Genomic DNA, 16,507 nt, shown 5'->3' with positions numbered 1-16,507 from the left:
GGGCTTTGCAGCACACTGATATTTTCAATTATATTTAATTGTGGTTAATATGTAAGGGAGCCTGTGCTGGGTTGAGCTAGCAAAGCTGCTCCTTTAATTCAGTCAGTGCATTTGTACATATTAAAAACATTACACAGCAGGGGCTATAATTTCACATGCTGCCATCGCTAGACCACTACAGCAAAATACAAAAGAGACAGCATGCATGCCATACCAGTGCATGTCATATAAGCACTGCCTATAGCATGTGCCCAAGCACTCAAAAGCGATCCAAATGTAGCTCTTCTAACATCTTAATGCTCTCAGAAAAATAAATAAACTTCAGCAATATACAACATGATACCAATTAGAAGCTTGATCCAGAATCATTTGGTATTGTCTATGGGCTTTATAAAAGGCAGCCCATGAGATGTCAGAGGGAAGAGTCTATTCTCCTCTCTGTATGTGATCAACTCCCCATTACTGGTAATGGAAGTCACATTCACATAAGAGAATAATATACCCCTTCAGGAGGAAAGCTCTCTTTGTGAACTGAAGATATATCATGGGTTTTTGGTTTTATTTTCCATTCCCTCACTCTCCGCTACGGTATTTCTTTTCAACCCTCCCCACCGCTCCAGTTACTTCACAGGGGCAAGTGGCACATAAGGGCTTCATCACGCTTTCCTTCAAATCAGGCAGAATTCCACTTGACTTCAGTGGGAGCAGGACTGAACCCATGGACATTTTTTCTTTTACTGTAAATAGATAACAATTTTCAATAATAATTTCTGTATTTCTATTTTTTTATTACAATCCTTTTATCCTTTACCCCTGCCCTAAAAATGCAGAGAGCATTGATAGTTTAGATACCGACTGTTGCAGCTCTGATTTTACACGGGTCTAAACATGATGTTAAAACCTTCGAAGTCAGAGTGACTCCATATTTACACTGGTGTATCAGAGAGAGTCGAATCTGACATTATAAGTTTGGTCTTGAGTTACACCCCTTGGAACACTTTGGGACCAAGAGGGATTGCACAGAGTTTAAGTCATCTCCAAATTTGGCCCTATATATTTAGGAAGTGTCCAGTATTCTGTAACTCCACTTTTTTTTTTCTTTTTACAGTTTGCCAACAGAACCATGGCCAAATCCATCAAAGGAGGAAAGGAGATAGCAGGACCCAGGTGACCATTTTTACCAATCAGACAGGATTAAAGTATTTGTGGTTTTCCAGGCTGAGCTACCAAAGAGGTGAGCTAATCCAGACATGGATTCACTTAAAAAACAAATGTAACTCTTAGTGTCATCAGCAAAATGTTGATCAGCATACCCAAATCTATGAATGAGCCCTCCAAGAGGGACCAGTATACACGTGCAGTGCATACAGCCCTACTTGAAACAACATTTTATGGCAAATTGTAAATTACCCCAAATAATATGGCATATAGGAGGATTTGAATACATCTGAAATAATCTGAATGCTGTCCAAGAAATACTACCACTGATTCAAGATTAATCAACAGGTAATTGTGCTCCTCTTGATCAAATGCCTTAGATAAATCTAATAATAATAATACCTGTACCCCATCAGCAGTTTGTGTATCACTTGAAACTTTTCTCTTGAAGAATTCTATGCAGTATATAACACTCTCTCTCTTTTTCCCTTCTATATGTACCATCACCTCTTTTTTCCTCTCTCCCCATTGCTGGCTTGTCCTCCCCTTTTCAGCTGCCCACAGACCTTTGCACTCTTCAAAGAGATGGTGTTTCTTCAAGGCCTGCTGGCCCATTGTCCCTGGATTGGGCTCCCAGGAGCACAAGGTATTTTCATTTCTGAACAATTACGAAAGATGAAAATGTTTGATTCATGATAAATCAGAGCTGGGGGACAGGATTCTATAAGGTTTTCATGAGTCTGTCAGAAGCCCTGGCCTCTCCACCGCAGCACCAGGAGCAAAACCAAGTAATCAAAGATGTTTCTAGTCTCATGAAAGTACAGTATTTAAAATATTCATCCCTGTGTTTTTTTACCTCACTTATTCATTAGGGCAGGGGAAAAAAAGCACAGAACATCTTCATTTGCCTCAGTTATGTAATATAGAGAACAATGTAACATTTGACTTGCTAGAAACATAGCTATGGTCCCACATAAGCCTGGCTGAAAACTGAAAAAAGACATAGCAAAGGACACGATGAAAGGTATATCATGTGGTTGCTTCATTTAGGTTCTGCTCCTGCAAGCTACACATGCTTCACTTTCATCATGTGTGTATTCCCACTGAGGACTACTCACATGTTTAAAGTTGTAAATACACATCTAAGTAGCTTCAGAATCAGTACCTTATGCAATCAAGTTTTCAAATTGGTTTTGTAACTCTTGATGTTAAACATTTTCAGTAAAAAAGAAAAGGAGTACTTGTGGCACCTTAGAGACTAACAAATTTATTTGAGCATAAGCTTTTGTGGGCTACAGCTCACTTTTCAGTAGTAACCACCAAAACTTGGACTGGATAAACCACCTGTTACATGTCATATTTATTTCCAGTTGTGTTGGAATTTTATTTTGGATTTCTGGTATACTTTACCAAAGCACAAATACCTATTTTTCCCCATGACAAGTACCAATTCACTGAGAAAGTTTCCCCTGCTCTAGAAAAACATGCTCCTTTTATACACACAATGTAAGAGAAATAGGAAAGTCACAATGAATACTAGGAAGTTTTCAGAAAACAATTACTATTTTTATCTTTCTTTAAAAATTGGAGCCAGCTTCTCATTTCAGTTACACCAGTGCAACTAAGATGAGGATCTGGCAAATGGCCTTTGGTAATACTGTTGATGTCTCTGAAGAATTGGTGAAATGATGTCATAGATTAAAAATTGCTTAAATAGATGAGCATGAGAATTCATCACCATTTTGTAAAGATCTTTAAGAAGTTTGGTGCAACTCATCCATTTGAAGTGCTTTCAATATTCAGTTTCAGTTTAGAAATTTGAAATCTTTAACGTGCAATGAAATTGTTACAAGGGCCACAGCCACTTTAAAAATCCTTTGTTCTGTCATCCATTTCCTTGAGTTACCTGTGGTACAAAAACTTTCCTACTGCATATTCTCTGAAGCTTAAAGAGTATATGGATCATCTTCAAGACAACTTATAGCAGAAGATGACTCAACTAAGGGAGAAAGAGTAGCTACAGCAGAACTTGTGCACTGGACATCAGACAGATGTGGGGATAAAACTGTCAAGTGTGAAAACACAAAGAGAAATATTGCTATTTTCTATTATTCACATTCTTCCCATGAGCTGTTTGCTCAGTTGCCATGGCATAGGCGCTGAGATTTCATAATTTTTCCCCTGCCTGCCATGTGTTCATGCAACAATGTGAATTTAATCAGTCCAGACAGTTGGTTGGGTTTTGTCCATGTGAGTGGAATAAAACTTTTCTCACCAGCTAAACCCACAAAGTATCTAAAAGCCATAAATAATCAGTAACTCCTATGACTTGCACCTGCTTGCTTTATTTGACTAAGGATACAGAAAGGCTCATATAGAGCACAGAGTTCCCAAGCATCCATCACTTCAGATTGTTCATAAAATCAAAATAGATTTTAGGTTTAAAATATCTATAATAGTTATTCAGTATCTGACTTATGATTTTTTCCCCATGGTGGCATTTAGATATTAGCTGCATCAGTGCTACCAACCTATTCCCTTAATAAAATCGTTCTTGTTTCAGAGATGCATTTCTAATAGGAAATAAGCACATTTTTGGTGGCAAATACATTTCTAGTTACCTATTAATCTTAAAAGGAAAGGTATTTTCCTAGTATATCCCAGACAAAGAAAAGAGGTGGAAATGTTCTGAGAAAATGGCTGGGGAGAACCTAGGAACTAATATAAGAGAGATCTCAGCCAAAGTTTATGTGCAGCCGAATATGCGCCAGCTTGAACAAAACAAAACAACTTTATGTTGTATAGCATCTTTCATCCAAAGTGTATCCCAGAACCGCTTTACAGGAGTTAAACAATACAGTTACAGAGATAAATAATTGTAGAGGGAGAGCAAAATTAACAGGTACAGGCAAGGGAGAAAAGATATATTTTCAGCTGAGATTTGAAATGAGAGCTTCATAGGAACATTAGAGTGTTTAAGTTTTAACATTTTTCTAAACAGGATTTAGCCATGTCTGTAGAGATACAAATCAGTGTTAAAGTGGAAAAAGCCAGGAAATTAAAAGGTCATTCACTCCTGTAGCTGCAAAATTAAACTAAACTAAAATAAAAAGCCAACAGGATGAGTCTAAGATTAAAAAGTTGTCTTAATTTTAAAGTTCCTGGCTTTATGACATTAATTCAGCTACATAATGTTCACAGGTTTCAGAGTAGCAGTCGTGTTAGTCTGTATCCGCAAAAAGAAAAGGAGTACTTGTGGCATCTTAGAGACTAACAAATTTATTTGAGCATAAGCTTTTGTGAGCTACAGCTCACTTCATCGGATGCACCGATGAATGTTCACAGTAAGTTCACAGTAAGTTTCTTTCTTTCTAAAGAAAGCATTTTCATCATTTAGAAAAAAATGGACCAAACCTTTGCAGTTATGTGATGTAAATCTAGAGTAACTTCACTGATTTTAAAACAGGTTTAACTGAGAGCAGGATATGGCTCCAAATATCTTTCATGGATGCTGATAAAACATACAGTATCATCTATTAGTTAACCAAGGCTGTGATCCTACAAAGATAACCATGTGGCTGAACCTAGGATCTATTCAGTTCTCTTTAAAGGCTCAAGGCCTTGCCTAATAGATACAGTGCTGTGTGCTGCATAAGTGTCTGCGAAAAATATTGTAAACAATCATGTGAGGATGCATTGACTTCAGTGGGGCTCTGTGTGGGCACAGGAATTCAACAGTTTCGGTATCTTTTCAAGATTGGGGACCAGCTTCCTAGGTACTTCAGACAGCTTTTTAAAACTGGGCAAAATTCAAACCTGGTGTAAAACCAGCATACCCCCATTGAGTTCAATCGAATTGCAACCATTCACACCAGATCTGAATTAAGGTTTAAGAATGTTTGGTTGAACTTTTAAGATTTTTTTTTTTAAATGGGGGAAATCTTTATGTCTAACCTGAAATAAACTCTCCATTGTTAATTAACAAGCATGGCTAAATGTTTGCAAGGAGAAAAGCACTAAGTACTTATTGTTAAAGGGCTTGCTCCTGTAACACTCAGGCAGAACTCCTGATGAGGTTGGTATTTGACTTGAGCGCCTAGGTGCTAGAATACAAATAATAAATATAATTTTAATCAATGGAGCTAAATTGAGCAGTGGCATGAACAGCAGTGTAAGTGGGCACAAGAAAGGAGTGTAAACATTACAGCGGAGTAACTTGCACTTATTACACATTCAGTGGGCATGCTAAACTATTGCAGTGTACAGGCTCAGAGGACAGCCGAGCAGGTGGTGATGGGAAAGCAACATCAGAGTTCAAGCTAACACAGACTCTTCCCCCTGCTACTTAAGTTTAATTGCACACCCAATAAATGCTTATGTGTTGAAATTTTGTTTACCTGGGTATTTCCATAGTTACTATTGCCATAGTAGCTGTGTGCCTCTGTTTAAACTTGACCATTCACACCTGTTTTCCAATCCCCTTCCAAACATGTAACTTTGCACTACTATTTTTGTCACTACTGAATTTAGCCTAGAGGCTTCCTACTAATAACAGCAGAGAATGATTGCAATTTCTTGTTATAATAATTCTAGCATGCTGTAACCCTACAGTTAAGGCTGAATAATGGCTCCCATTCTAAACCCCTGTTTGCTGAAGGATCCCTGTCCTTATTGCATGTGCTTCTCATAAAGTTTTCAGTAAATGAGGAGTTCATGCATAAATCACTACTGTGTTTCACATGGAGAACACGATTTGCTGAGCTCATGACATTTTCTATGTGCAGCGGTAGGATCCAGCTGCTGTTCAAAACTGTATGCAAAGGGCACATAAATTGCTGGGTGTCATGGGAAATTTTATGCCCAGGGTGCACCAAGTTTCTGAGCATTTTGTAAGGCAGGCATTGAATGAGGGCATGCAGAGGTCCTTGCTTCAGTCCCTGCTCATCTTGAAGTACTCTCTGTCCCCGTGCCAAAGGCTTTGTGCAGCTCCCCCGTTTTACGGAAGAAAGGTGAGAAAGGTGCCTGAGACAGGACATTGCAATATATACTGTCATGAGGAAATTCCCCCTTTCCACCTTTTTTTCCTTTCAAATAGTTCAAAATTGCTAAAATACATTCCAGTAAAAATTACATTCCAAAAAAATAAGAGCCATGTTATGCAACCATTATGTTGCACATTCAAAAGCCAGTACACAAGAAAATTAAAGCTGTGCACACCTAACTCTGCCCCCACTGGACGTATCCATTATAATACAATCTTTTGTTATGTGTCCACATGCATTTTTCAGACATATATTATCTAACTCCATTGTTCTCAGGGGAGTTTTATATATACCAGAATCTGGAGGCAGAGAGAAGAATCACAGGTTTCAGAGTAGCAGCCGTATTAGGCTGTATCCGCAAAAAGAAAAGGAGGACTTGTGGCACCTTAGAGACTAACACATTTATTTGAGCATAAGCTTTTGTGAGCTACAGCTCACTTCATTGGATGTGTCCTTTCAGGAGTGAAAAGTCTAATGCCCAGATTTTGACCTTGTCTACACATGAGTTTAAAAACTGCTAGTTTAGTTACACCACTGCCAACCTTCACTGTAGAATCAGTTTACTGATGTAAGTGGTTACACTGGCACTGCTACAGCCACACAAATGACTAAAAACCCAGTCTAGACAAAGCTTTAGCAGGCCTGATCCTGTCCTCTTTGCTTCCACAAAACTCCCATTGGTCTGAATGAGCGCATTGCTTTAAGTAGTGTAGACCGCCACTTCTATACAGTTTTCCTGTGCATTTTGCTAATCTTAATATGATTTTAATGAATGAAGGAACAGTCACACAAACCTTGTCAGAAATCTGAGACTGTTTCATTATGAAGCAAGGCAGCAAGTTTTCCACAAAACACTCCTATTGTGCATTATGAATCTTTATTCTTCAGCACAGAAGCCCCTTTCCCCTTGAAATAGTATTTCCTATATTATGATGTGATGATCACAGTGTTTGGTTAGAAATTGCCTTGAAAAACAGTAGAGGAAAAGTTACAAAAAGACAGTGCCAGAGAAATCTTAACCCTGTATTATTTGTTAATATAGGACATTGGAAAGGCTTCTTGAATTGATCTACGCAGAAAAAAACAACGTTAACCTTCATGGAGTGATCCTAGTTGTGCTTTTCAAAGTATCTAATATTTTTCTGGCCACCTCCAGTAGGTTATTTAAATGCTGATAATCTTGTTCATGGTAATTTCAATGAGCCACAGCAGACATATAATGCTTCCTCTTTTAATAGGTGCAAAGTGAGTTATTGTCACAAAGCATATATGAAAAAAGGATGTGAAAAGAGAATCTGTCTAATCTCTGTAATAAGGGCTTGTGAGGGTGCTAACATGGTCACCTGAATTATGCATGTCTATTGTGTTCAAATATCATAAATCGATGCATGAATACAGTCCAAATCATTTTCAGTTCATGAACATTTATATACAGAGCTCTTGAGCACTGCAAAGACAATTAGTCATATTTGTATGCCGGAATTAATTGAGAGTGAGATGCGGGAGGCAGAAAGAGAGAACAAAGAATGCTTTTTGTCAGTTCTTCCAACTGACAGGGATAATTAGATATATGAAATTGAAATTCCTCAGCAGGGGGTTTCTGTTGACAATGAATTTTCTTTTGATTCCATTCTGTTATTCTTTTATGCTGTCATCTGTGGCAATTTGTTATTCAGCTTGAAGCTTAAAAAAGCAAAGCATTCCGCTTTTATGAGTAGATGATGTCAGTTTGTACACTGCTGGGAAATAGATATTAAATGTAATCTTTAAACTAAAAAAAAAAAAAAAAAAGAGAGAGAGAAAATAAAATCAGTTAAAGAGACAGTGCTCTGTTTATGCAGCCCTCCGAGTAAAACTTTGTAAGGAAGAGGCAGAACTTGCTTTGATGCTTTTTACTGTTGCTGAGGCTGCGTGAATGTTGCAGTTTTGCTGGAAGTATAAGCAATGCTTCTGAACAGTGTAAAGATTCACCCTTGAGAACAGCAACTACGTAATATTAAAAAGACAGTGGCACCTCCACTGATGTGGCTCTCTACTATTATATAATGTACTGTTAATACCTACTTATGCCATAGTCATACTGTATTCATTCGTATTTCCAGTTTGCCCAGTTCCTGACCTAAATTCAGTCAAAACCTGGAAAATATTCTCTTCCAAACTGTAAAGTGAAAATCTGCCTAGAATTTTGGGGACTGATTCTGCAGCCTTGCAATGCCCCCAATCCCCATCAACTTCAATGGGAATTCTATGAGCAAAGCAGTTCCAGAATCTGGCCCTTCGTTAATGAAAATTCAGTTTCATTAAAACCCCTCTCCCTTTCCTGGCCATCTCACCTCTGCTTCTCAGATCTCCTCCACACAAGCCACCTCTGAAAGTTGAAAGGCCCATTCAGTATAATATCGGCGTGGACATCTATTCTAAAAATGGACACTTTAAATAACTGTCTACCAAAACAATACACAGCAATTTGCTCTTTACAGAGTGTCCTATTTATGTGTTTATTCTCTGTGTAGTTTTGACAAGATTTAGTATGTGTATATTATTATGTGCATAATATACAATATATACTTAAACACACATAAATTTCTATAAATCTATGCACACATATACAGATGTAATGAGCTATGACTTTCCTAACATATATTTTTACAAGCATTACATGGAACCGATTATATGGAAAACCCTCACTGCTTCTCCTTCACCCTCCCTCTTTCATTGAAGCTGATCCTATCTAGTTTTACCGGCTTTCTTTTGCCTCTATGCATTCCCTCCTCCAAAACCCTGCATTGTTTGGCTGTTTGTTATTTTTCAGACTGACAGTTTCTTGTTCAACAGGCATCTTGGTGATTGTGGTTTTTATTATATTTTATTTATTTGTTTTTTTTTACTGAAGCAAAATCCACACACAATGTTATGATGTAGTATATATTCCAGTGAATTACTCTGAGTCTAACTATACCATACTGCATATCATTAAACATAGCAATATTTAACCCATATGTATTACTGTCTCTGCACCCTCAGAACATTCTTTACAGATGCAGTTTTATCTTTTACTTTATGGAAGAAGGCCCTGTTTAACTAGGTCTGCAACCTTAGAAGGTAAGATAGCTAAATATATATATATTTGGAGTGGATTTTAGCGTTGGTGAAAAATAGTGGGTTGACTGGTGTCCTTTGTTTATATACACAACAGCTACAAAAAGGATGTAAGCTTCCCCAAAGTGTCCCAGTAATGACTTAGAAGGAGCACCTCTTCATGAGGGGGAAGGATAGCTCAGTAGTTTGAGCATTAGCCTGGCAAACCCAGGGTTGTGAGTTCAATCCTTGAAGGGGTCATTTAGGGATCTGGGGCAGATATTGGGGATTGGTCCTGCTTTGAGCAGGGGGTTGGACTAGATGATCTCCTGAGGTCCCTTCCACCCCTGATATTCTATGATCATATGAAGGTTAGTCTCCATGGCTATTCAGTCTTTGGTCTTTCAGCTGAGACTTTCATGAAGACTGCTTTTGGTAATTGTGGTTTCTGTAACTTGGCACATGTCCATGGGGAAATGCATTAATGCCATGAAGTCATTTCATGTAGATAAAATTTATTTGTTCACTACTGACCTTGGATGAATTTGAACTTGTGATTTAGAAATTAAACACTATATTCTCTTACCTCCATTCTGCCCTTAAAATAGCAGCATAAATATTCCATTAAAGCATTAGTAATTTTTTGGCTTGTCTTTCATCCCAAGGTGAAATTATATGGGGCATGTCATTTACCTATGTACCGGTGTAAAAAAAAGTTTGCATTTGCAATGGATTTTATGGTTAAAGTTTTTGCTTTCAGGTCAATAAGCAATATAAAAGCAGTGGTCCAACCAGTGTGCAATATTGAATACATCTGTCTGGTACTGGATGAGCCATTCAGATTTACTGAATAAGGCCACACATCCTGCAACAGACTGCGCATGGTTTCTTCCCTGTTGCTGCTCAGAGCCCATTGACTTCTACAGGGCTTTGTGCAGGTGTATTACTGCACTCACATGCAGTCAGCTGTGGGATCAGAGCCTCACTTACTGGATTCTTGTCCACCTGTGAAAATCCACAGTCATTATTCATTCAAAGAAATTATTCTGATTTTATCTTCCCTGTGAAGAGGAAGGTACTTTCGGTAAGAAAAAGTGAATTCCCCCCTCTCACCGAGCAGCTTATTTGGAAAGTGTGAGTTTGGCCCTAAGATCACAGTGCAGCCCTTGCACAAGTTTAACTATACAATCTATTTTGCTGGATTGAGGATTATTAAATCCCATAAAAATCTTTAGGAGGACTGACACTTCTGTGCACTTTATCAAAATAAGGTTAGCTTGGGAATGACATCCACTAAAGTTTTGAAGGGAAAAAAAACCACTATTTCCCAGGCATGAAGTTTTTCCACTTGTTGGTATAATTATGAGTGAATCCAACAACCTGGCTATGTTCTCAGATGATCCTAAAAACATCTAGAAACTTGGTTAATAGTAGTGCCAGGTGAACCTCAGAAGATCTGGATGTTTCTGATAAGAATTACCTCAGTCTGAAAAATCAGAAGAAGTTGGAAAGTTTGTACTTACTGATTTCAGCTTCTTTTGTTGTATTTCAATACCTCCCATCAATACCAAGAAAGAGCAAGAGTTCATAAGGTTTTTGTTGTTTGTTCCTAAAAGGTTAGCAGAATTTTAAAAAATGTTTAAAGATTTGGTATAGATTCTGGAAGGAGGTTTGTGTAATTTCAAAACTGATTCCCTCATCCTTACTTAGTTAAGTCAACTGTGGGACTTGAAGAAAAGAAAAGCCTAGGGTTTAGTTATGAAGGATAGTATCAATTAAGGTCCAAGTTGCCTTGTATTTCTAAAAGATACAGTTAACAACATTACTGTAGAACTTATTTGAAGATTTTGGACAGTACTTCAAACTTTAAACTTAAGGTACTCTTCCCATCTTCAGAGACAACCCACTCTATCAGTGCTGCCATCTCTTTCTATGCTTTGTTTTGTAAAGTGAGCTACACAAGCAGAAGAGCTGTTCATATAATCTTTCTCAAGAGCAAATTAAATTACTATTGCATGACTGCTCTGCCATAAAAGAAGGGAAATTATTATTTGTGGCCTTCCTTCCCACATCCAAATATAATTTTGTAAGTTGATTGGTAAAGCGAGCAGCATTATCGGGTACAGTAGCTAATCAGGAAGGCATACACATTTCCCTTTCACATTTTCAAAAAGCAGCAAGTGGTTAAAGGTTAAAAAAGCCCTACTCCTATAACAGTTATTTTACAATGACTCTTCTCTTTTTTGTTATTGTAGATAATACACAGAGGCACCCTGTTTACAATTGCAAATGTCCAATGCTTTTAAATCCTGGCAAATGCTAACGTCTAGCTTTAGTTTACCATCTAAATAAACCCACCTTTTTTAGACTGCTGGCTTTCACTTTATATGTTGACTCCAACTTCTGAGTAAGTGCTGTTATCTAACTTTTCATTTCAGAACCACTTTTCTCTCTCTCATTCTTGTAGTTCTTGCAGGAAATTTTCTCTAGATGATGTGCACATCCTTGCCATCAAAGTCACTTGTTAGAGGTTGCCAAGAAGGTCTAAGAACAGTGCTTCTGTTGTCCTCCAATTGAGAAATCAAGTGCATCATAATTTCCCTCATCTTTACTGGCCAGAAATTGAGTAGATGGCTTGGGAGACTGAGAGTGGGGATCTGAAAGCTTCAGCTTGAGGACAGTGATTCAAATATGATCATATTGGTAGTGATTCAAAGTCATGACCATCTGCCACCTGTTTGATGATCTAAGTGATATGGGTTCATTTGACAGAGCACAGGTCATCACAGTCAATGCTAAGGGCTAGATCCACAAAGGAGATGGACCCAGCATTGCAATGACTAGTGATTTGGTGCCCTACCACTTAGTGGCATCCAGAGTTTTCAGGCATCCACGCTCCCTATACAATTCATGGGAAAAGTTAGGTGCCTAAAAGTGAGATTCACAAAAGCCAGTATGCTGAATAGGAAGCCACTTAAGCTAGCCAATAGGAAATGCTGAGGAGAGGAAGGTGGCTTCAACTCAGAGGGCACCTCCCTCTGCTCAGCCACAAATCCTCTGCTGAAGCTATGAAATTAAGCAGTTTCTTTCACAAAAATACAACTGTTGGTGCCTTTATAGCCTTCCTTTAGTCCAGTGGTTAGAGTACTCACACGGGATGTGGGAGACCCAAGTTCAAATCTTTTTTTCTCCCTTATATAGAGCAGGGATTTAAACCCAGGTCTCCTACCTTCTAGGTGAGTCCCCTAACCACTTGGCTATGGGGTATTCAAGAGGCGTCTCCCCAAATCTCCTGTTGAAACCACTGTGTATGAAATATTTAAAACAGTGGGCCATGTAGGTACAGCTGAGTGGTGGCTTTGAGGATGTAAATTTTGGACTTAGCCCCTAAGGCAACAGCTGGGCACTCAAATAGGAAAACACTCATGCCAGCAATCCCATTGGATTCTGTTCAAAAGTTTTCTCAGATGTGAGTTGTTGTTGCATAATTGGGCCCTAAATGACACCATCACTCACACTTCTTCTCAGCAGAGAAACCAGGAACTGAATAGGCATAAATACTTAACTATTCTCATGGATCTTTTCAGGTCAGAGAAGAGGCATGTGGGCAGGACAACAGCAGAAACTTGCACTGCCACTTGCACTGCACTGCTTTATCTGATATGCCCCTAAAGGACTTCATTTTCCACCTGCAGCCAATTCTATTACAACATATAATTCACTTACATTCCCAGAGCCAGTGTTAGGATTATTTTACTGTTACTACAAAGTTTGTTGGTATTTCTATGAGTAAGCTCTGAAAAGTAACATTTGACCAAAATCTCTGTTCAGTTACATTGTTGTTACTAATCTTCTCATACAATCATACATGTTAGAGAGAGAAAAGAATGGTTCCATCATGTAGCCTATCTTCTTGCCAGCGCAGGATTGTTCCTTATTGTGTATTAACAAATGTTTTGTCCAATCTAGCTTTTAAATGTCCCATGTGAAGAGGCTTCTATCATTTCACACAGAGATAGTTCCACAAACTTAAACACCTTACAATCAGGAAGATTTACTGGTACTTAGCCTAAAATTTCTCTTTCTTCATTTCATTCTTTTTCACCTTCTTATACTATCTTAAAATATGTCTTTCCCAATATTTGTAGATCATTATGTCCTCTGCTTAGTCATCATATTTAACTCTTTTGCTCCTACAGGTTTGTCTATTTAGTCCCCTAAATTATTTTTCTTTTTTGCTCTTTTCTAGACTCTATCCAATTTACTGCTATTTTTCTGATAACCAGGTGCTCAGCAACAAATACAATATTCCTGGTACAGTTTCACAAAGCTGACAGAACCATGACTTCCCTGTGCTGTGACAGAGTGCTTGTGTATATCCAGCTTTAAACACTGCCACATTACCTTTCATGAGTGCATAATTCACTTACCCTTCCCTGAGCTGCTCCTGGGATTACTGCACTATTACCACAAAGTTTGTCTAATTTACTATGCACTATTAACTCAGGGTCTCTTTTGCCATCACTACTTTCAAGATTTTTCCCACCCTTTGAATATATTTGTTTTATCTTTACATTTATTTCATCCCCATAATTAGATCCTATTTTCCAAAACAAATCTCTTCTTTATTTTCTGCCCAAGATTCTAATCTCCAGCTTTTTGTATGTGTTATTTCTCAGTCTTTGCTGATGGGTGCAATTCCTGCCCATTTATTACCATCTGCAAATTGTATTAAACTCTTCTTTACTCTCTTTTAGAACATTAAGGAATACACAAAAGACCAAACCCCAACACAGATGTCTGCAGCACCTCATCACAACTCACTGCTTCATCATGTGGATTGAAAAGTGGATGACAAGGCATGAAGACAACAGCAGTGTTCAGAGCCAAGCCACTCTGAATTATTTTTAAAACAAGAGTGAAATTGTGCCATCACCTCAGGATGGGGGGGGGGAAGAGAACCAAGGAAAACATTATTTAGATTGCAAACTCTTTGGGACAGGGATTGTCTTTCTGTTCTTTATTTGTACAGCACCCAACACAATGAGGTCCTTGTCCCTGACTGACTAGGCACTATGATAATGATGATAACAGAAGCAAAGAGTACTTACCAGCTGGGAGAGAGGGAAGATTCAATATACAGCAGTTTATTACAAAATGGCTACCCTAGGGCTGCAACTCCTTGTGGCTGCCAGATTTAAAGGACCAGTTCCCAAGAAGGCAATCTTTAAAAATGCAATGTTAAACAGTTGACTAAAAATCAAAATACATATATAAGTTTCCTTCAGTAATTTTATAATTACATCCCTGACCTCCCCACTCCTGCAAAATCCTTGAAACCTAAGCCAAACAAGTAATGAATCAGGTTCATCTGCCAAGATGTAAGCAGCTTACAACTCATGATTCTACCTTCCTCTATATGTTTAGCGACTTGATTGCTTGGTATTTGTTCCATTTTTGTGTCAGGGATAGAAGTTAGATTTCTGGGTGGTAATGGCCCAGGATGTCCCTCCTGTCCATTTTCTAATCCTCCCTCTCTCCTCACCCCCCAGTCTTCTGGCACTTCTCCAGTTTTCCATGACCTCAACAGAAGAAACAATATATTAAATGTATTTGCTAGTTCTCAGTACATATGGCCAGCATCTTTATTTAATTAATTAATCTGGAGACTGATTTGTGCTGAAAAGCAGTTTCTTGTTTTTCTCTTTCAAGACATCTACCTGTCAACCTTCTTTCTCAAAGTTAAACATAAAAGAGATTGGTTTGCAATTGTCAAAAAACTAGCAACAGGGGTTTTAAAGTAAAGAAGCCTCAAATAGATTCAAATAGGTCAAGTAACTTATTAGATACTATAGATACCCCTTTAGAACATCATCCAGACACACAATTACCCAATTGCTCTTTCTTATGTTGACATTATTATTAAAACTGCTTGTTTCTAAACTGAATACTGAAGCTTTGTTCTGGTGCATGAGAGCCAGGAAGTAACTGACAAGAAACTAACTTGTCTGCTGTCATTACCCAATGTGAGAGAAAAGCAAAAAACAAGCCAACAGCCTACCTTATGAAAAGTACATTAGATTTTGATCATTTTTACAGTTGTAATCATTTAAAGTATTATTAATGACTGAAGTAAGGATTTAGAAAACAAATATAAATTGTAATCTGATAAGGCACAATTAGGCCCAGCTCTGGCTCCACTTCTCACAGCCTTGTCCCTCTATGCAGGAACAATCTCACAGTGGATTGTAGAGTTCCTGTTGTGATAGCTATATGTAAGAGCATGGGGAGAGGTCAGGTTAAGGAGGTAACTCTTTCCTGCTCTGTACACCAGCTGGCATGGATTCTGGCATGGATTCTGTATCATGCTTGCTTTCCTAAAACAGCGCAGAACTGTTAAAGATTTAATTATCTCACAACTCATGTTTTTACTGACCTATTATTGAAAAAAAGTTGCCAGAAATAGTAATAATAAGGGACTTGGACACCTCTCATTTACTCTCCAGAAGGTAAAGTATTGTAGTCAGTGGGAGGTTGCTATTGACTTCGTGGGACCAGGATTTCACACTAAACAAATTCATTAAAAAACAAACGAACAAAAAAAAAATAACAATGGGAAAAAAGATGCAGAATCCATCTATCTAGGTAGCTCCTTCCTGAGAGGTCTGACTGTTCTACCCCATTTTATATGTAGGTTGGTGGTAGTCATGGAAATAAATGAGAGCAAGGTTTGGCCCTATGTTTTGAAAATCACATGACCACCCAGAATAATTTCTATTCTTTTCCTCTTAGCTATAGTTAATACTCACAGATGTCAATGGGAGTTGTACACATAGGGTGAAACCTACCATGTGCAAATGCCAGCACAAGGACTATGTCCCATTTAAGGCCCACTGAAATCTTTAAAATAGGGTCATAGGTGGTGTACAGACCTCTACCCAGAGGTGAATTTCACCCATACAGAAAGACAAGAATAGACACAGAAAGTAAGCAGCTAAGTATTTGAGCCATGAAATCTAGTATTATGCTGGCTTCCAGGCCTTTTCTGTAAATAAGAGACAATGCTGCCTCCCTTAAACACATGGTTTTTATATATTAGCAACATATTCTGCTTTAAAAAAGCTTAGAAACCCTTTTAGAAATAGAAAATATACAAGTTATTGTAGCCTTAAGGTGGCATTAATGCCACAATAATAATTTATATTCGATATGGATTTTATTTTATACAC

The 16,507-nt window shown here is 38.0% G+C and overlaps 1 long non-coding RNA gene across 2 annotated transcripts in view; it reads right to left on the bottom strand.

Moving 5' to 3' along the window:
• LOC119851726 overlaps window positions 1–14,815 on the bottom strand; it is a 26,846-nt gene extending 12,031 nt beyond the window's left edge. The window contains exons 1-3 of one of the 2 annotated variants that reach the window (XR_005291351.1): window positions 14,688–14,815; window positions 14,390–14,503; window positions 10,802–10,887 (exon numbers count right to left, since the gene is read on the bottom strand). This is a non-coding gene — a long non-coding RNA (uncharacterized LOC119851726). The other variant, XR_005291350.1, reaches the window with a different exon arrangement.
• Window positions 14,816–16,507: the final 1,692 nt, after the last annotated feature.

This window comes from Dermochelys coriacea, chromosome 2, assembly GCF_009764565.3.
Source record: "Dermochelys coriacea isolate rDerCor1 chromosome 2, rDerCor1.pri.v4, whole genome shotgun sequence".
NCBI lineage: Eukaryota > Metazoa > Chordata > Testudines > Dermochelyidae > Dermochelys > Dermochelys coriacea.
This window is presented reverse-complemented; position numbering and strand designations above follow the sequence as displayed.